Source organism: Elgaria multicarinata, chromosome 10 (genome assembly GCF_023053635.1).
Source record: "Elgaria multicarinata webbii isolate HBS135686 ecotype San Diego chromosome 10, rElgMul1.1.pri, whole genome shotgun sequence".
Lineage (NCBI taxonomy): Eukaryota > Metazoa > Chordata > Lepidosauria > Squamata > Anguidae > Elgaria > Elgaria multicarinata.
The window spans coordinates 7,585,102-7,606,908 of record NC_086180.1 but is presented as its reverse complement, the minus strand read 5'-3'; the positions used below and the strand labels follow the sequence as shown (position 1 = coordinate 7,606,908).

The 21,807-nt window shown below is 46.6% G+C and overlaps 1 protein-coding gene across 2 annotated transcripts in view; it reads right to left on the bottom strand.

Moving 5' to 3' along the window:
• Positions 1–18,587, bottom strand: part of SMOX (spermine oxidase) — an 80,418-nt gene extending 61,831 nt beyond the window's left edge. Inside the window, exon 1 of one of the 2 annotated variants that reach the window (XM_063136140.1) lies at positions 18,468–18,587. The gene's annotated coding sequence lies outside the window, so the exon portion shown is untranslated. Of the gene's footprint in view, positions 1–12,307; positions 12,388–18,467 lie in introns of those variants that run through there. The other variant, XM_063136142.1, reaches the window with a different exon arrangement.
• Positions 18,588–21,807: the final 3,220 nt, after the last annotated feature.

Genomic DNA, 21,807 nt, shown 5'->3' with positions numbered 1-21,807 from the left:
CAATTACTTAACAATTACTGAGAAACAATGAAATTAACATTTTTAAAAAATGCAATGAAGTCTACGGCACAGCCACATTTAGAATACAGCGTGCAGCTCTGGTAACTCCAGCTTTTTAAAAAAGGATATTAATGAGTTGGGAACGGTGCAGAAAGGAGCAACCAAGATGATAACAGAGGGGGGTGCAACTGCCCTAGGAGGAAAGCTAAAGCATTTGGAGGCTTTCGGGTTGTTTTTTAAAAAATGGCCCCATTCAGAAGACACCTTAAACCACAGCTTTAACCACGGTGATTAAGCCAGAAAACCAGGCCATCTTCAGAAGACACTTTAAACCATGGCTTTAACCACTGCGAATAAGGCTTTTTGCTGTAGTCACCGTGGTTAAAACCGTGGTTTAAGGTGTCTTCTGAACACAGCCCGGCTTTCTGGCTTAACCACCATTATTAAAGCCGTGGTTTAAGGTGTCTTCTGAACACAGCCCGGCTTTCTGGCTTAAGCACCATTATTAAAGCCATGGTTTAAGGTGTCTTCTGAACACAGCCCGGCTTTCTGGCTTAACCACCATTATTAAAGCCGTGGTTTAAGGTGTCTTCTGAATACAGCCCGGCTTTCTGGCTTTACCACCATTATTAAAGCCATGGTTTAAGGAGTCTTCTGAACACAGCCCGGCTTTCTGGCTTTACCACCATTATTAAAGCCATGGTTTAAGGAGTCTTCTGAACACAGCCCGGCTTTCTGGCTTAACCACCATTATTAAAGCTGTGGTTTAAGGTGTCTTCTGAACACAGCCCGGCTTTCTGGCTTTACCACCATTATTAAAGCCATGGTTTAAGGAGTCTTCTGAACAGGGCCAGTGGCTAATATTTATAAAAAATTATCAAGATTTATAAAAAATTATGCGTGGTGTGGAGAAAGTAGATCTAAAGAAGCTTTTCTTCCTCTTTCTCTCGTAATACCAGAGCCAAGGTTCGCCCAATGAAATAGATTCAGAACAAAGTATTATTATTATTATTTTTTTATTTATATAGCACCATCAATGTACATGGTGCTGTACAGAGTAAAACAGTAAATAGCAAGACCCTGCCGCATAGGCTTACATTCTAATAAAATCATAATAAAACAATAAGGAGGGGAAGAGAATGCACCAAACAGGCACAGGTAGAGTAAAACTAACAGTATAAAGTCAGAGCAAAATCAAGTTTTAAAAGCTTTAGGAAAAAGAAAAGTTTTTAGCTGAGCTTTAAAAGCTGTGATTGAACTTGTAGTTCTCAAATGTTCTGGAAGAGCGTTCCAGGCGTAAGGGGCAGCAGAAGAAAATGGACGAAGCCGAGCAAGGGAAGTAGAGACCCTTGGGCAGGTGAGAAACATGGCATCAGAGGAGCGAAGAGCACGAGCGGGGCAATAGTGTGAGATGAGAGAGGAGAGATAGGAAGGAGCTAGACAGTGAAAAGCTTTGTAGGTCAACGGGAGAAGGTTATATTGGATTCTGAAGTGAATTGGAAGCCAATGAAGAGATTTCAGAAGTGGAGTAACATGGTCAGAGCAGCGAGCCAAGAAGATGATCTTAGCAGCAGAGTGGTGAACAGAAACCAATGGACTGATGTGAGAAGAAGGGAGGCCAGTGAGAAGAAGGTTGCAGTAGTCCAACCGAGAAATAACCAATGCATGAACAAGAGTCTTGGCAGAAGAGACAGACAAAAATGGTCGAATCCTGGCAATATTATACAGGAAAAAACGACAGGATTTAGAAGTAAAGTACTTCTTCATGCAACACACAGTATATTTATCAAATTCACGGCCACACAAGATGTAGTGATGGCCACTAGCTTAGATAGTTTTAAAGGACAGTTAAACAAAGGAGGATGGCTGTGTGCTGTGCTGTCCCCGGTCCCTATCACTAGCAAAACAAGAAGGTAGCAGTTCCTGGAACAACCACAAATGCTCGTTCACAGGATGGGGAAGGCCAGCAGAGCTCACAGAAGGGAGATCCACCAGCCTGTCCAGTTCTGGAAATGAGCGTTTCCCCTCATTTCCAGGGGTCCTTTAGGAAGTGCTAGCTCCTGTTGTGATAGCAATGGGTCCCACTGGTGCAACAGAACCAGTGGAATTGCAGCGGCAATATAGGATACTGCCCAAAGGCTCCTGGCAATTCAATTAGTTGGAACTTCCAAGGTTCAGAAGAAACCTGACCCTAAATACCAGTTGCTGGATGCCAATAGCAGGGAAGGACAATTGTCTTGCACTCGTCCAAAAACTTCAACTACTGTATTTCTTCGATTGTAAGATGCCATCGATTGTAAGACGCACACTAATTTCAGTACCACCAACAGGGGGAAAAAAACCTAAGAAACACCCGCGATTCTAAGATGCACCCCATTTTTAGAGATGTTTATATGGGGAAAAAAGCGTGTCTTAGAATCGAAGAAATAGGGTAGTTCAAAATATGGCAGCCAGGCTGGTCACCGGTACACCTAGGGGTGACCATATTATGCCAACTTTAAAATCATTACACTGGCTGCCAATTAGTTTCCAGGCAAAGTATAAAGGGTTGATTATTACCTTTAAAGCCCTACATGGTTTGGGTCCAGGTTACCTGCGGGATCGCCTTCTCACGTACAATCCACCCTGCACACTCAGGTCCTCTGGGTAGAATTTACTTCAGTCAACCAAAACTAGGCTGACAACCATTTATTTATTTATTTATTTATTACATTTTTATACCACCCAATATCCGAAGCTCTCTGGGCGGTTCACAACACCATTACCCAGAGGACCTTCTCTTCTGCTGCTCCCAGACTGTGGAATAGCCTGCTTGAAGAGATTCATCAACTTAACAGTATTTCTGAATTTTAAAACACTATAAAGACAGATCTCTTCTGGCAGGCCTACCCAGTTGAATCTTAAAATGTCTTAAAAGATTTTGAGATTTTTAATAATGTATTGGTTTAATGTTTTTAACCAGTTTTATGTATTTTATAATTTTGTATTCAATGTTGTTACCCGCCTCGATCCAGAGGGAGAGGCGGGTAAGAAATACATCATTATTATTTTTATTATTATTATTACTATTATTATTATTATTATGCTGCCTGGATGCAAAACTGGATGGCAAAGGAGATCAGACTCTGGTCTGATCCAGCAGAGAGGCTCTTACGTTCAGCTCTGCTATGCTATGAGGCTTGCCCCTGATTCCTGTACAGCATGGAATCACAGAATCATAGAATAGTAGAGCTGGAAGGGGCTTATTATTTATTTATTTATTTATTTATTTATTTATTTCACTTATATACCGCTCCCATAGCCAGGGCTCTCTGGGCGGTTTACAGAAATTCCAAAATTGAGGTAAAAACAAGTATACAAAATTTAAACCTCTAAAACACAGAACATACACACATAAAGCATTAAAAACTGATTAAAAACTAAACATGTGGGTAATTAGGATGTGCCGCCATATGTCTGGGCAAAGAGGAAAGTCTTAACCTGGTGCTGGAAAGATCGCAGCGTTGGCGCCAGGCGAGTCTCATCACGGAGATCGTTCCACAGTCTGGGGGCCACCACCGAAAAGGCCCTGTCCCTTGTTGCCACACTCCGAGGCTTATAAGTCCATCATGTCCAACCCCCTGCTCAACGCAGGAATCCACCTTAAAGCATCCATGACAGATGGAAAGCTTCCTTCACCCCTCTCCTTGCTCACAAAATGATGCCATAACATTTAAAAAGGAAACTTATACTGAGACCTCGGCAGCCTCCACTTCGAGGAATATTTGGACAATATTTCACCATAATCAAATAACAGGGGGTCAATAGACCGGTCAATTGACAATATTTGGCCGGTCAATTAACTTGATGTTCCAAGGCTTGCCGGAAAGAAGTTAATCAATAACAAGAGATCCATGAGAGGAGGGGTTTAGATCTCGGAAGCTACCTTATACTGAGTCAGACCATTGATCCATCTAGACCAGCCTTGTCGACACTGACCGGCAGCAGCTCACCAGGATTTCAGGCAGGATTCTTTCCTAGTCCTACCTGGAGAGGCCAAGGATCAAAGCTGTGACCTTCTGCATGCAAAGCAGGTGGTCTACCAATGAGCAATGAACTCTCTCCTGTTAGACATCCTGCTTTCTATATAAACACACACACACACACACACACACACACATCTGGTGGTTTTGCTTGTTAGACTGTATTTTACAACACGGGGAAAGTCACAGCGCCATACCCAGGCTAGAATATGGGTTTAATATAGAATCATAGAATCACAGAATAGCAGAGTTGGAAGGGGCCTACAAGGCCATCGAGTCCAACCCCCTGCTCAATGCAGGAATCCACCCTAAAGCATCCCTGACAGATGCTTGTCCAGCTGCCTCTTGAGGGCCTCTAGTGTGGGAGAGCCCACAACCTCCCTAGGTAACTGATTCCATTGTCGTACTGCTCTAACAGTCAGGAAGTTTTTCCTGATGTCCAGCTGGAACCTGGCTTCCTTTAACTTGAGCCCGTTATTCCGTGTCCTGCACTCTGGGAGGATCAAGAAGAGATCCTGGCCCTCCTCTGTGTGACAACCTTTCAAGTCTTTGAAGAGTGCTATCATGTCTCCCCTCCATCTTCTCTTCTCCAGGCTAAACCTGCCCAGTTCTTTCAGTCTCTCTTCATAGGGCTTTGTTTCCAGACCCCTGATCATCCTGGCTGCCCTCCTCTGAACACGCTCCAGCTTGTCTGTGTCCTTCTTGAATTGTGGAGCCCAGAACTCCACAATGGGATGAACAACTTGAAATTCCTAGATACCAACATCAAATTATTAGCAGTCACTGAGTGTCTGCAATTTTCTCCCTTCAACTGAAACATCAGGTGCCACCGCAACCCTAAACATATTTATCCAGTCCCTCTGTTCAGTGGGATTTACTCTCTAGTAAGCCTGTTTGATTGCAGCCAGACTGTTGTAAACCAATCTATGCGTGTGTTTTGATTCAGGCCACGAGCTTTGAGTAATTCAAAAATAAGTTTAGTTGAAACGGGTCAATTAACCAAGTACCCTCGGAATTATCCCTTGTAATGACTCTGTAATGTTTTAATTATCAAATCATTTACAAACTGGATTGCATTCTCCGGAATGCAAACCAGCTACGTAATTCCAATTTAGCCATGGAGTCATCTGACCATGCCTATGCTCTCAGCCCCAGTTTCCCATCTGTAAAATGGAACAACAGTGAAGACAACAGAGAGAAGGAAACATGACCACTAGCCTCTGACCATTCGTAATCTAGTAGGCCTTTAAAATAACATTTACCACAAAGTACAAATTATATTTGAACAGTATCTTGAAAATTCAAAGGCTCAATATGTAGCACAAAGGATTATCAGTCAATAAAACCAAGTTTATATATTTTAAGCAAACATGGTTGTTTACACTCTATCAAATGCTGTACGGCAGAATCCCCCCCACGTCCTTAACTTAACCTCACATGTTATTCCTTAGATATAATACTTCACAGTAAGTGCTGCAACACTACGTAAACATGGGATTAACCGGGTGAAACAAGGGCACGCTTTCGGCCTACACTTTGCGCTTAACAGCAGATCACAAACTTAAAACGAGAGAAAGTGCACGAATGAGTGTACACGCGGAGTACGATGGGATCAACTACGCAGCATGCAAACATTTGTAGCTGGGCCTGGGGCCGGGTATGTGGTTTGGTTGGTTGGTTGGTTTTAGAAGGACAGCATCAAGAAAGGAGAAATTTTCAACAGAAAAATGGCAGGAATCAATGGAGCGCTTTACTCTCCCTATGCCTACTACAGCCGTCCTCAACCTGGTGCCCTCCAGATGTGCTGGACTATAACTCCATTGGCCATGCTGGCTGGGAATTATGGGAGCTGTAGTACATCACATCTGGAAAGCATGTGGTTGGGCTAGGTTGGACTAATTCTACCCACCACCACCATGTCTCCATCCTTTGGGCTTCAAACACTTATTTGCCCTACACCAACAGGAGGTAGCCTGGTCCCTTCCAGAGGTTTTGGGCTACATTCCCATCAGCCCCATACGTACAGGATATGGAATAACAGGCTCAAGTTACAGGAAGCCAGATTCCGGCTGGACATCAGGAAAAACTTCCTGACTGTTAGAGCAGTACGACAATGGAACCAGTTACCTAGGGAGGTGGTGGGCTCTCCCACACTAGAGGCCTTCAAGAGGCAGCTGGACAGCCATCTATCAGGGATGCTTTAGGGTGGATTCCTGCATTGAGCAGGGGGTTGGACTCGATGGCCTTATAGGCCCCTTCCAACTCTGGTTTTAATTTTTGTGAACCGCCCAGAGAGCTCCGGCTATTCGGCAGTATAGAAATGCAATAAATAAATAAATACTATTCTATGATTCTATGATATGGCTAGTGGTTAAAGATTACTATTATTATTATTTATTATATTTATATAACACCCCATAGCCGAAGCCCTCTGGGCGGTTTACAGAAGTTAAAAACAGTAAACATTAAAAATATACAAAATTTAAAACCATCAAAAACATAAAAACAACAGTATCCATTTAAAAACAACAGTTCTGGGTCCCGTTAAAAAACAAACTTCGCGTTGTTAAATGCTGTTAAATGCCTGGGAGAAGAGAAAAGCCTTGACCTGGTGCCTGAAAAATAACAGTATTGGAGCCAGGCAAACCTCATCGGGGAGATCATTCCACAGTCAGGGGGGCCACCACCGAAAAGGCCTCTCCCTTGTTGCCATCCTCCGACCGTCCCTCGGAGTAGGCACTCCGAGTAGGACCTTAGATGTTGAGCGCAATGTACAGGTAGGTTAATGTCAGGAGAGGCTTTCCATCAGGTATTGCGGTCCCAAGCCGTGTAAGGCTTTATAGGTTAAAACCAGCACCTTGAATTGGGCTTGGAAACATATAGGCAGCCAATGCAAGTGGGCCAGAATTGGTGTTAAATGTTCAAACCTCCTTGTTCCAGTTATCAAACTGGCCGCTGCATTTTGCACAAGCTGCAGCTTCCGAACCGTCTTCAAAAACTGCCCCATGTAGAGGGTATTGCAGTAATCTGATTTGGAGGTTACCAGGGTATGGACAACTGAAGCTAGGTTATCCCTGTCCAGATAGGGGCGTAGCTGGGCCACCAACCGGAGTTGGTAGAAAGCACTCCGTGCCACCGAGGATACCTGAGCCTCAAGTGACAGAGATGGTTCTAGCAGAACCCCCAAGCTACAAACCTGCTCCTTCAGGGGGAGGGCAACCCCATCCAGAACCGGTTGAACACCCCTCCATCTGGTCAGAGGAACCACCCACCAGCAGCATCTCAGTCTTGTCTGGATTGAGTTTCAGTTTATTAGCCCTCATCCAGTCCATTGTCACAGCCATGCACCAGTTCAGCACATCCACAGGAGAAATAGAGCTGCGTGTCATCAGCGTAGTGATGACTCCAAAACTCCGGATGAGTACACCCAATGGTTTCATGTACATGTTAAACAGCATGGGGGCCAAGACTGACCCCTGCGGAACCCCATACTGGAGAGTCCACAGGGCCGAGCAATGCGCCCCAAGCATCACCTTCTGGAGGCGACCCACCAAGTAGGAGCGGAACCACTGCAATGCAGTGCCTCCCACTCCCAACTCAGCCAGACGTTCCAGAATGATACCATGGTCGATGGTATCGAAAGCCGCTGAGAGATCAAGGAGAATCAACAGAGTCATACTCCCCCTGTCTTTCTCCCGGCACAGGTCATCATACAGGGCGACCAAGGCTTTTTCTGTGCCAAAACCAGGCCTGAAACCCGACTGAAATGGATCCAGATAATCGGTGTCATCCAGTGTCTGGATCTGGCCCACAACCACCCGCTCAAGGACCTTGCCCAGGAATGGAACATTTGTTGTTATTTAGGGTGACCATATGGAAAGGAAGACAGGGCTCCTGTACCTTTAACAGTTGTATTGAAAAGGGAATTTCAGCAGGTGCCATTTTTATGCATGCAGCACCTGGTGAAATTCCCTCTCCATCACAAAAGTTAAACTGTTTCAACTGTTGTGATGAAGAGGAAATTCCCTTTTCTATACAACTGTTAAAGACACAGGAGCCCTGTCCTCCTTTCCGTATGGTCACCCTATTGTTATTGTTGTTTATTAAATTTATTCAACACCTTTCTCAAAAAAAAAGACTCAAGGCATCTGACAACAGGGATTAAACATACAAAAACCCAACAATTTAAAACCGCTAAAAACAATAAAATAGCAAGACCTGATAAAACAACTGAATTAAGCCCATTTTATGCTGTCAAATGCCTGGGTGTAGAGCAGCCTTCCTGGGGCATTCTGGGAGTTGTAGTCCAACACATCTGGAGCGCCCCAGGTTGAGGAAGGCTGGTGTAGAGGAAAATCTTAACCAGGCACTGAAAAGATGGCAACCCTGGCAACAGGCAGACCTCACTGAGATGAATCCTAAATATCTTGCAAACACTGCTGCCTTATAGCAAATCATGTTTGGGTGCTAACAAGAGATGACTGCTATCGTGTGCACCCTTACTTGAGAGGAAGCCCCACTTAACTCAGTGGGACTTTCTTCCGAGTAAACATGCCAAGGCACAGGCTGGAAAGGTTACTACGATCACAGTATCATCCATGCCAAATTCTTCATCACTACGCTTGCGTTGGCAAGCGTCTCTAGATTTCCCGTATCCCCAATATTGTAATGCTGAGAACGGCTGCCAAAACTAAACAAGTTCATTAATTTGCTCTAGGAAATCAAAGGGGTATATAAAAAAATAATAACCTGCAATTAAGCTACTGTTAATTTGTCTGTATCAACCGTATTTCAAGCTCTCACAGGTGGAGAAAGAGAATCTCGCCAGGGTACAAGGAGAAGGAAAGTTTAATTTATTCAGGAAAATAAATTAGGAGACAATATTTATTCATCCAGCTCCTTCACTAGCAAGTCCCATTTTCCTAATCCATGAATTTGGACCATTTTTGCCTCTATCACAATCATTTGGTGGGGGTTAAAGCCAGTAATAAAATATTATTAGTCAATGATTTGACAGTAAGACACCAAGATTGCTAAAATAATGTCTGTACATTGGAACACTTGGAATGTGCTATATAAATGTTGGTATCATTATACGCAACAAGGTGTGACAATAACCATTAGCTTAGGTTTGAATTACATGCTGTGGCGAAACACATGGACACTTACCAACATACATCTTCCTGGGATATGAAGCAGCGGATGGGGAAAAGCCTATTTGTGAAGACACGTCACCATTGCTAACGCAACGACGTCACATCAACCATTTCTTTCAACCACACAATACCAAGGAGACGTGACTGAGCGGCACTCCCCTAAGTACAGATTGGACCATATTACACCTGTCCTGAAATCCCTGAACTGGTTGTCAATGGCTTTCCAGGCTCAATTCAAGGTGTTGATCCTAACCTTTAAAACCCTAAATGGCTTAGAACCCGGCTATCTAAGGAATTGACCATCTTGCTGTGAACCTAAGTACTAAGACCTACAGGTAAGGAGGGCACCATTACCTTTAGAGGCCTGTTTGTCGGGGACATATGAAAGACCTTTCTTCCAAACTATAGCAAACACTCCTTCAAGAACTACAACTGGCCTTTAGAAAGGGTGTCAAGATGCATCTTTTCATTTATCCTTTTAAAATATGTAAGTTTTAACGTCTTCATTTTATCGTCGCAAGGTTTCATTGTTTTAAAATCGTTGTACACTGGCCTGGTGGCTTTTTAGCAGATAACACAGTATATAAATGTTACTAATGAAATTAATTAATGAAAGGGATCAGGCCCAATGTGTTTGAGTTTGCCTATCAACGGCTATTAGACTTGACAGGTCAATAGAACAACCACGTACAAGTAGCATTATTGCATGCATGTACAAGTAGCATTATTGCGTGCATCAGATGCTCGTGGCAAAGTAACAGGAGGACAGCCACGCCTTCTTGCCGTGTTTATCAGTTTCCCAGAGGCTGCCGGCTACTGGGAAAAGGATAAGATGGACCTTGGTTAGATCCAGAAAGGCAATTCTTCTGCTCTTACAGCCAGCGTACAACCAGACCTCGATTGAAAAGAGCTCATGCTGAACACTTATTTTCCGAAGTCTGTCTACTTGAACTCTATACACACTGCGTTTTCATATACATCAGCAATTTGAGCTGGCAGAAGTACTCTTTGGAACATTTCCACCGACACATAATGCTGTATGTACTCTTTCGGCTAGCACATTATCTCAACACAAAGCATGCCAGGCTGATGCGGCTGAAACCAGTGACGAAACCCCCATCCAGCAGTGTTATTGGGGGAAGGGAAGGCTTTTGTTAGCAGAATTCTCCCTTTTTTTTCCCATCCATCCATCCACGCACCCACCCACCCACCGAAAACTGCAGAAAGGTGGGTCAATTTCTCCTTAGTGTAGCTAATGATTCATTCCTATCTTTAGATAATGGGCAAATGGGATACTTAGTATTATCGGGGTGTGAAGCAACTCACAAGGGGGGGATTTTTACCCCAAAACAAACCCCCCCCTCAATTGCTGCAGCAGTTGACAAAAGACAATATACCTTGTACAGAGCAGCACAAAACCTCACCTTTGTTCAATTCTGTTTCTTTTTAAATAGTTTTTAAAAATGTCTTTCATTGCATTTTTTTAAAAAAAGAACTGTTTTCTGAGCTTTTCTGTCCATCGCCTTGCGCCCATGCATCCATTAGAAAGGCGACTCAGAAATGTAATTTTAAACAAATAATTACTTTGCGCCCCTCAGTTTTATCACGCACTCGCTTTTCATCACAATTTCATAGCTCCGAGGCGGCGTCTACCTTCGCCCATTTCATCTTTTGTGACATTCCAGGGCCGGGGGGGGGGGTGGGTGGGTGGGTGGGGGAATAATATTTAAGAGCGATTCATGCTGCAATATCAGCCAGGATAAAGCGGACTTTATTCTCTGGGAAAAGGGCCGGGTATGTTGTCACTGCTGCTGCTGGAATCTCACACTCTCTCTGGCAGACACATAAAGAGGAAATAATTCTGAAAATGAGACCGGGGAAGAGAAGAGAGGGGAGGGGAGCCGTGCCATTTATGAGCCAAGGTGGAAGAGACAGAAAGAAAAGGAACCTGATCCTTTTGTGGGTGTGACTCACTACACCTCTATCGTCAACAGCAGTTGCACCTTCAAAGGTGTGCGGGGGGGGGGGGGCAATCTGAGCCTTCACATAAATTGGGGGGGGGGTCCCACGGTGTGGGATTCTGCACTAAAAGACAATGGAAAGAACTATTTCCCCAACACACACACACACACCTGAGTTATAGTGAGTTTCTAAAGGGGTAAGAGGAACACCGGCTTATCTTACATGGTGATAGCAAGCTTTGATACCTAAAATGATAATGGGAACACTGTTCCCCCACCCCCCCCAAAAAAAACACTAAATGGGGGGGAGAGTGTAGCTTTCAAACAAGGGCACCTCCTGCAGTGCAAACTCCCAAAATTTAAAATGGTGGGGAAGGGGACACTTGACTAGTTGCATAATAATAAGGACATAAAGCTCCATGCACCCTTCTAGTCCTCATGAGCCTAAGCAAAGAAGAGAGGGCAGCATGCAACACACATGCACACCTTAAATAATAATAATAATAACAACAACAACAACCCACATCACCGCCTACTTACTCCTTTCCTTTCCTCCTAAATCCTCAGAAAAGACTAGGGTGAATGGGGCAAGGGAGGGGGTCTGCCTCTATAGACCCCCCCCCCAAGGTCTGGGGAGATACTGAGGAGGGGGCTAGATTGAGAGGAATTGGGGAGGGGGACGCTTTGGTGCCTATTAAAACAAGGCCACTATTAACCTACATGGGTTTAGGAACGGGGGGGGGGTGTCTCTAGTAATCCCCTAATAATAGGGCTTCGCCTCCAAAGATATCTCCCAATATCTTTGTAGGAGACTACAAAGATATTGGGGGGCGGGTCCTGCGAGGATGGACACAGGACCCCCCCCCCCTCCAGATAGAGGTGAAATTGGGGAGTGGGGGGTTGGCTTGATGGCTTGACGGGAGTAAGAATCCACCCCCCTCCTCAAGAGGATGGGATAGGGAGGTGGGGGTCTCAAGGGTATCCCCTAAACGGGGTGGGGGGCTGCGTCCTAAGGAGAGAGCCCCCTCCCTCCCCCTGCAGAAGGAAGAGATACGGGAGGGGGGTCTCAAGCGGGAGACCCCTCCTCATCCTTGAGAGGGAGGAAGGGAGGGAGGGAGGGGTGATGGTATTGAGGGGGGGCTTCGCTGGGGGGGGGGGTCGCCGGTACCTCTCTATTGCGGTGACGGGGGGAGAGAAGGGCTCTTCAGCGTGGCGGCGGGTGGCGGTGGCGGCGGCGGCGCCCTGCGGACCCCGCGACTACAGCGGCTGCTGGCTCTGCGGCGAGGCGACGACCGGCGGCCTGCTCCTCGGCGGCCCGTCCTTCCTCCTCCTCCTCCTCCCTCCTCCTCCTCCTCCTCCTCGGCCGCCCACCGGCGCTGGGCTCCGCCTCGCAGGCGGCACCACCGGCCCCGCCTCGCCCGCAGGCGGCCCAGGAGGCGAGAGGGCGGGCGGGGAGGCGGCCAACCCTCCACGGCCGCCTCCCCTCTCGCGCGGTCCGGGTGCCTCCGCCGAGGAAAGGGCGGGGAGGCCGCAGGGCCCGGACACGCTCCCTACACACCCCGCACACTCACGCACACACTTTTTATTCCCATGCCTCTGGACATGGGCAGAGTGCCTTCCTCCCCCCCCCCCCACACACACACATACACACTCTATTTATTCCCATGCCTCTGGACATGGGCAGAGTGCCTTCCTCCCCCCCCACACACACACTCTATTTATTCCCATGCCTCTGGACATGGGCAGAGTGCCTTCCTCCCCCTCCCACACACACACACACACACACACTCTATTTATTCCCATGCCTCTGGACATGGGCAGAGTGCCTTCCTCCCTCCACACACAAACACTATTCCCATGCCTCGACATGGGCAGAGTGCCTTCCTCCCCCCCCCCACACACACAAACACTATTCCCGTGCCTCTGGACATGGGCAGAGTGCCTTCCTCCTCCCCCCCCCACATACACACACTATTTATTCCCATGCCTCTGGACATGGGCAGAGTGCCTTCCTCCCCCCACACACACACACTCTATTTATTCCCATGCCTCTGGACATGGGCAGAGTGCCTTCCTCCCCCTCCCACACACACACACACACACACTCTATTTATTCCCATGCCTCTGGACATGGGCAGAGTGCCTTCCTCCCTCCACACACAAACACTATTCCCATGCCTCGACATGGGCAGAGTGCCTTCCTCCCCCCCCCCCCACACACACACTCTATTTATTCCCATGCCTCTGGACATGGGCAGAGTGCCTTCCTCCCCCTCCCACACACACACACACACACACACACACACTCTATTTATTCCCATGCCTCTGGACATGGGCAGAGTGCCTTCCTCCCTCCACACACAAACACTATTCCCATGCCTCGACATGGGCAGAGTGCCTTCCTCCCCACACACACACACACAAACACTATTCCCGTGCCTCTGGACATGGGCAGAGTGCCTTCCTCCTCCCCCCCCCACATACACACACTATTTATTCCCATGCCTCTGGACATGGGCAGAGTGCCTTCCTCCTCCCCCCCCCACATACACACACTATTTATTCCCATGCCTCTGGACATGGGCAGAGTGCCTTCCTCCCCCCCACACACACACACTCTGTTTATTCCCATGCCTCTGGACATGGGCAGAGTGCCTTCCTCCCCCTCCCACACACACACACACACACACACACACACACACTCTATTTATTCCCATGCCTCTGGACATGGGCAGAGTGCCTTCCTCCCCCTCCCACACACACACACACACACACTCTATTTATTCCCATGCCTCTGGACATGGGCAGAGTGCCTTCCTCCCTCCACACACAAACACTATTCCCATGCCTCGACATGGGCAGAGTGCCTTCCTCCCCCCCCACACACACACTCTATTTATTCCCATGCCTCTGGACATGGGCAGAGTGCCTTCCTCCCCCTCCCACACACACACACACACACACACACACACTCTATTTATTCCCATGCCTCTGGACATGGGCAGAGTGCCTTCCTCCCTCCACACACAAACACTATTCCCATGCCTCGACATGGGCAGAGTGCCTTCCTCCCCACACACACACACACAAACACTATTCCCGTGCCTCTGGACATGGGCAGAGTGCCTTCCTCCTCCCCCCCCCACATACACACACTATTTATTCCCATGCCTCTGGACATGGGCAGAGTGCCTTCCTCCTCCCCCCCCCACATACACACACTATTTATTCCCATGCCTCTGGACATGGGCAGAGTGCCTTCCTCCCCCCCACACACACACACTCTGTTTATTCCCATGCCTCTGGACATGGGCAGAGTGCCTTCCTCCCCCTCCCACACACACACACACACACACACACACACACTCTATTTATTCCCATGCCTCTGGACATGGGCAGAGTGCCTTCCTCTCCCCCCCCCCCCCACACACACACATACACACTCTATTTATTCCCATGCCTCTGGACATGGGCAGAGTGCCTTCCTCCCCCCACACACACACACTCTATTTATTCCCATGCCTCTGGACATGGGCAGAGTGCCTTCCTCCCCCTCCCACACACACACACACACACACACTCTATTTATTCCCATGCCTCTGGACATGGGCAGAGTGCCTTCCTCCCTCCACACACAAACACTATTCCCATGCCTCGACATGGGCAGAGTGCCTTCCTCCCCCCCCACACACACACAAACACTATTCCCGTGCCTCTGGACATGGGCAGAGTGCCTTCCTCCTCCCCCCCCCCCACATACACACACTATTTATTCCCATGCCTCTGGACATGGGCAGAGTGCCTTCCTCCCCAGGAAAAACAACCGCTCCTCCCCCCACATACACACACACTGCTACTGATGTCCATGCCTCTGGGTATGGGCAGAGTGACTTCCTCCCCCCATATACACGCACGCACACACTGCTTTTGATGTCCATGCCTCTGAGTATGGGCAGAGCGCCTCCCCAGGAAAAAGGACCTCTCTCCTCCCCCCTCCCCCCCCATACGCACAGGCTGAGTTCAGACAACATACTAATCAACTGGGGGGGGGGGTAATAGGAACAGGATGGGAAATAACCATTGATTAGTGTGTCATCTGAACTCAGCCACACACTGCTATTTATGTCCATGCCTCTGAGCATGTGCAGAGTGCCTTCCTCCCCAAGAAAAAGTACCTCTCTCCCCCCCCCACATATACACACAAGGGCAAAGTGCCTCAAGTACATATGCAAAGGGAGGCCCCAGCGCTCAGACACACAGACAAGCACCCTTACAGAAACATACAGCTGCTATTTATTTCCGTGCCTCTGGGCATGTGCAGAGTGCCTTCCTCTCTACCACCCCCGAGTGGGTTTCTTTCCTCCCCAGGAAAAGAACCTCCCTGCCATACACACAAACACAAGGACAAAGCGCCTCAGAGCGTATGCCGAGTGCCTTTCCTGTAAGGGTTTCCAGAATGGGCACCATGTTAGGCAGCAAAAACAACAAAGAAGTCTCCTTGTGGTACCTTAAAGACTAATGGATTTATCCTTGTAGAATCTTTCATGTGGGTCCCACCACCACCCCACAACCTCAGAAAAGAAGCTGGGAGCACACATCCCCTCATTGCCTTTTGCCCTGAGTGTGTTCAGCTTTTGTTTTCATGGGGGTGGGGGAGAGCAGGGCACAGCCTCAAAACATGCACAAAGTGCATTTCCCTTGGAGAGAGCCAATGCTGTGTTTGTCTTGTATCCCCTTCCAAAAGATCTCAGAGCAGTATTTTTGCATGACATCAAGCCTGCAAGGAAGTTAGGCTGAGAAAGTTAGGTGACTCGCCCAAGGCTGATGAGTTTCATTGTCAAGAAACTCCGGTGAAACTTTGTAAACCGCCCAGAGAGCCCTGGCTATGGGAGCGGTATATAAGTGTAATAAATAAATAAAATATTGTCAAGGAGAAAGATGAACATGAATTTCCTGCGGAGTCAATACGCTCCAATCATTGCACCACGCGTCATTAAAAGTGTGCACCGTGCAAAAAATGGGCATTTATTTCTTTAATAACATTTATATACCCCCCCATAGCCAAAGCTCTGGGCGGTTTACAAAAGTTAACAAGGACATTGTGCTTCTTAGCATATACCGAATATCTTTTCCCTGGAATGCACTTTGTTCTCAGGTCTGATTTTGAAAATGGAAAGTAACTAAAAGGTCCTGCAGCAAAAAGTTGCAGTGCATCCTCGCCTTCTAACAGGAGTGTTCCTGTTCGGGGTTTCAGCCAGCCATGCCCTCCAATATACACCATTGCCCCCCTCTTCCATTTTTCTTTTACAACAGACAGTCAAACACTCTGGGGCTACAGAGCACGCTCAATCCTCATTGAGCGGTTATCAGAGAAGTTTTGACCTTTTAAGTTTATTTTTTAAAAAAATACATTTTGTATTTCTGCAAATCTCAGGATTCCGTCCCACCTCGTACCTCCGCGAGCAGGCTGGTCCCTCCTCCCTTTTGTTCCTCAGTGGCCTCATTTTGCCTCCAGTGCTGTTGGCACTTACCACCTGAGTTCGCTGTTGAAGGGAGTGATTCTTTCCCCTGCACTTGCATCACCACACTAAAGAGGAAAGCTGCTCCCGAAAAGTCATTTGAGGACATGTGTGTGATACGATAAGGCCTTCAGGGTGGCCTCATTTTCGTTATCAGGTTAGGAGCGGCATCTTGAATCCCCGTTTGGCATGGATAAAGGCGAAGGATAGTGGGGGAAATCAGGGTTTGTGCAAAAAGTAACCATTATTATTATTATTATTATTATTATTAATTATTGCATTTATATCCTGCCTTTTTTCCTCCGAGGAACCCAAAGCTCATGTGGCAGAGCAGTAAAGCAGCAGTTTCTGCAGCCGAAACTCTCCCCGCGCCCTGAGTTCGATCCCAGCGGAAGCTGGTTTCAGGCAGCCGGCTCGGGTTGACTCAGCCTTCCATCCTCCCGAGGTCGGTAAAATGAGTACCCAGCTAGCTGGGGGAAAGGTAATAATGGCCGGGGAAGGCAACAGCAAACCACCCCACTATAAGGCCTACCAAGAAAACATCAGCGAAAGCTGGCATCCCTCCAAGAGTCAGCAATGACTCAGTGCTTGCACGAGAGGTTCCTTTCCTTTCCCTTCCCGCCTTTTTTCCTTTGAGGAACCCAAGGCGGCATACATAATCCTCCTCTTCCTCTCCATTTTATCCTCACAACAACAACCCTGTGAGGTAGGTCGGGCTGAGAGTATGTGACCGGCCCAAAGTCACCCAGTGGGTTTCCATGGCTGAGTGGGGACTAGAACCCGGATCTCCCAACTTCCAGCCCAACACTTTAGCCACTACACCACAACTTTAAGACCATTAGTTGGTCCTTCCTGTGCCACGAACAACTGACTTCATCAAACTTCATAGCGTCTTAATTTTCAGATTTTTAATCTACCGCACAACGTACATTAGTATACAAATTATAAAACTGCTAGGATTTGGCTATACATACACAGTCTTTTTCTTTTCTTCATTTTTTTAAAGATGTTTGATGCCAAAACGCTTTTAGGGTTTTGTGGATGGCTTGTTTCCATAAAGAATGAAGTTGATTTGAAGAGAATTCTATGTCGATCAGAACCAGATTTTTACAAGGTTCCCAAAATGAAGCACCTGATGCTTTAGGAGACGCCAGAGGCAGCATGCAAGACACGAAGCCAAGTTAGAAGAAAATTGCAGGAACCTGATTCTCTTTTTGTAGCCCTGCAAATCTAGCTGAATTATATTTAGCACAGGCATCCCCAACCTGGAGCCCTCCAGTTGTTTTGGATTACAACTCCCATCAGTCCCAGATAATATAAGATGGAAGTTGTAATCCAAAACAGCTGGAGGGTGTCGGGTTGCGGAAGGCTGATTTAGCAGATTTCAAATTTTCCAGGCATCTCACATACATTATCAGTAATTCACAACATTCCTGTAAAGTAGGCGAAGTATTATTACCATCATACCACAGATTTAGGAGAGTGGGGGAGGACTGAAGCTCAGACAAAAAAAGTTTGCATAATACCACTTAGTTAGCAATTCTATGTATGCTTACCTGGAAGTAAATACTGTTGAACCCGCTGGGATTTGGTTCTGAGTAAACATCCAGAGTCTCACGATGCATTTGGTTTTGTTGATGAGATTTGAACCTAAGCCTTTGCATACTTACTCAGAAGTTCAAGCGATGGTTCTTTCCCCCAAATAAGTGTGGTAGGGATCAGAGCCTTAGCCACTAAAATACAGCGGCTGTCACAGTATCCCAGCTCAGGCTGTCACAGTATCCCAGCTCAGGGTGTGTTCGCACCTACCTTGTGCAAAAGCAGTAGTTTGCTCCAGCAAATACTTCACTCCTGGACCGTCCACACTCCACTTGAGGAGTAAACTATGATTGTTCTTCTCCGCTGTCCTCAGTGCTGTCAGGTGCAAAAGGCTACAGCAGCGAAAGCAAAATCAGTAGTCGTCCTAGCAATAAGCTGCCAATGTGGACACACCCATACACATCAGGAACCAAAAGCCCCAGCCTGAACCTGGTAGAGCACACTTCAGGCAGGAATGATTGTAGACCAAGCCTGAGGAGATCATCTGTTCTGCACTGGAATCGTATGCGGCATATTGCAAATGACATGGTACCTGCTCCCACTGATTCAGCCAGATTTTTAACAGCCAGGGAAAGAAAATACAAGTTCAGAAGGAGATGTAAAACAGGGAGAGGAAAAGAAATTCCGCAGCCTTAATATCTGAAACTTCTTAAGCACTGTAGCAGGGGAAGGGTGGGGAGAAAAACTGTGCCCCCACCCACCCACCCCCATGTTTTATTCTTCACTCAGCCTTGCTCCTCTGTCTGATTCACAATCGTCTCTAGCGTTGCCAAGAGTGATGTCACAAACAGCTGAGACAGGAGAGGGGGCCTAAAGTTGAAGAGAGACGTCATATTTAAAGAGAAAGGTCACTGCCGGTTCTCCGTCCCGAAAGCGAGCTCAGTTTTGCCATCTGCATGACAGATGTACATTCTATCAAGTCGAGAGCTGGCTCAGCTCTCCGTCTCCTCCTCATCCTTCAGGAGCACCACCCTGCATTTTTTCTCATTTATTTTTTTAAAAGCGCCACATGTACATTTATTTATACATTCTTCCTTTGCCTCTTTTTGGACATATTTATAAAGCAGTTGCAAAACAGTTCCAGGGACTGGGGTGAGGGGGGAGAGAGAGGTTTCCTGAGGACGCCATCCATACTCGCCCAGTGTTACTGTCTGCAGTTAGCTTTGGCTTTCAACTTGACCCTGGAGAAAGATAGGCTTGTTCTGAACACAGTCAGGGCGCTTTGAAATCACTCCCACTCCTCTACAGATAAGTCTAAGATAAGAGGGGGTTTTTTTGCTAAGGAGCAGATCTTGTATCAGGGTAACATTGAGCTTGTGTTGCATTTAATCCCCCCTCTGCTTCTTTTGCCCTTGACATCCTGTTTCCTGTTCGCATGTACTTCCTCCTCTAGGAATGGCAGGCTTCTACTTCTACCCAACACTATCCTGAAAAAACATAAACTAGAATTCGCAGAACTGCACCCATGCATCGAAACATCTTCAAATGAATTAGATGCAACCAATTGGTTACTTGCAAGCATAGTTCGCGGAGAAAAATCATGCCACGTTACTGCATCATCACTGTACTTTGGCCTGCACCTGTGTTCATAAAAGTATACAGATCCTTTTACATGTTATTTTGTTAAATTTAACAACTAGAGTCTTTCTTTCTGAGCAATAACTAAACTTTGACTGTGTTACTTTTAACTGTAGCTGTCTCTTAAACCCTTCATACAGCTGTATGTTACTGCCATATCATTGTACTTCAGCCTATATTTGTGTTTATAAAGGTGTACAGAGTCTTGTTTGTTTGATTGTTTTCATATCTCATTTTGCTCTCATTTGTAATTTGTTACGTTTGTTTAATGATATTTCACATTTTTTATAGTAAAAATAAAACTTTATAGTGCATAAAAAGCTTCATGGAAATAAATAAACTCCCAGCTTTGAATTATAGTGAAAACCATTATTATTTGTGGAATCTGTGTGTCAAGTGATTTCCAATGAAGTGTGTTTCATGAGAATCAGTCAATAGGAAGGCAGTCAAAAATGAATGACCAACTCTCTCCTGACTTTGAATTACCGTATTTCTTTGATTCTAAGACGCCATCGATTGTGAGACGCACACTAATTTCAGTACTACCAACAGAAAAAAAGCTTTGATCCTAAGGATAATAAATGCACCCGCGATTCTAAGACGCACCCCGTTTTTAGAGATGTTTATATGGGGGGAAAGTGTGTCTTAGAATCGAAGAGATACGATATATATGTAAGATAAGATAAATTCCCCAGCCCCTGTGCCAAACAATAAATAAAGCCATTTTCTAATCTTAGACAAAGCTTTGATACCCCTCACCCCCCATTCTTGGGGCTTCTGTCGCAGCTCCTTGCTCCCAGATAGACAGAATGTGTTTCCAGACTAAACTTTTGATGTGCAATCACCTTGCTTCATTCATAGAATATTAGCGGGAGAGGGGAGGTCTAGATGATGTCATCCAGTGGTAATCCTGTAGGTATGGCAGGTACCATCACTGTGCTGTTTTCAGCGCCTCCTGAAAACATCTTTATTTCAAGAAGCCCAGTAGCAATTGCAAAGGATAAAGCATGCAACCCCAGGTTGGAATCACTTTGTCAAGGCCAGCAAGATAGGAAAAGAAACTGCTGAAATGCAGAGACAAGCTGGGTGGGGTTGTCCAGGTAGAGAGAACACCTGGAGGGTCAGAAAGGAGACTGCATTCTTTGGGTGGAGCCCTCAAAAGTCTGGCAAGACAGGTCCTGTGGACAAGCTTCTCAGAGACAGGAACCAGGAAGGAAACCAGAAGTTATAAGCTCTATGTCTCCAGAAGTGATCAGTCGTCATTCCGCAAAGGGGCACTGACGCCTGATTCAGCAAAAGCTGAGCCTGGAGCTAAGTTGCGCCATGATCCCAGGGATTCTGTGGCATAGATCGACCTCACTGTGATTGGCACATGTCAGTGGCAGTTAACAACAACGCCTTACGAGAGGCAAGCGGAACAGGGTCTATCCGGAGAGCTGAAATCCTATTACAGCAGGCTGATATCATCTCTTGGGATGTAGGATTGCATCAAGGTAGCCGGTCCTGTGCTTTCCAGTCCACCTTCATCTGATACCCCTACGAACCATACAGCACCTAAAACCCCAATTATCCTCGAAACCAGCAAAAACTCTTTCTGACAAAGTCATGGTTGTTCGGATAAGGCGAGGGGAAAAAGAGCATTGCAGAGCAAACGCAAGGAAAAAGTTTTCTAATTCAAATGCAGCTTTTATTTCAGGTTCAGGTCTTATCAGTACTTCTTCTTAGACGGCCCAGCTCACACATTTGTGGGGAGGCTATAGTTCAGGGGCAGAGACCTTTTGCATGTATAATAGAGATCAATAAGTAGCAGTCCCTGGACCAAATCCACCCTCGGAATGGTAGCAGAGTTTGGGTAAAGGAAGCATTCTTATGCCAGGGACAGAATATTTGTCTATTTAACCCTGCACTGACAAGAGCCTCGCGTGGCGCAGAGCGGTAAAGCAGCAGTTTCTGCAGCTGAAACTCTCCCCAT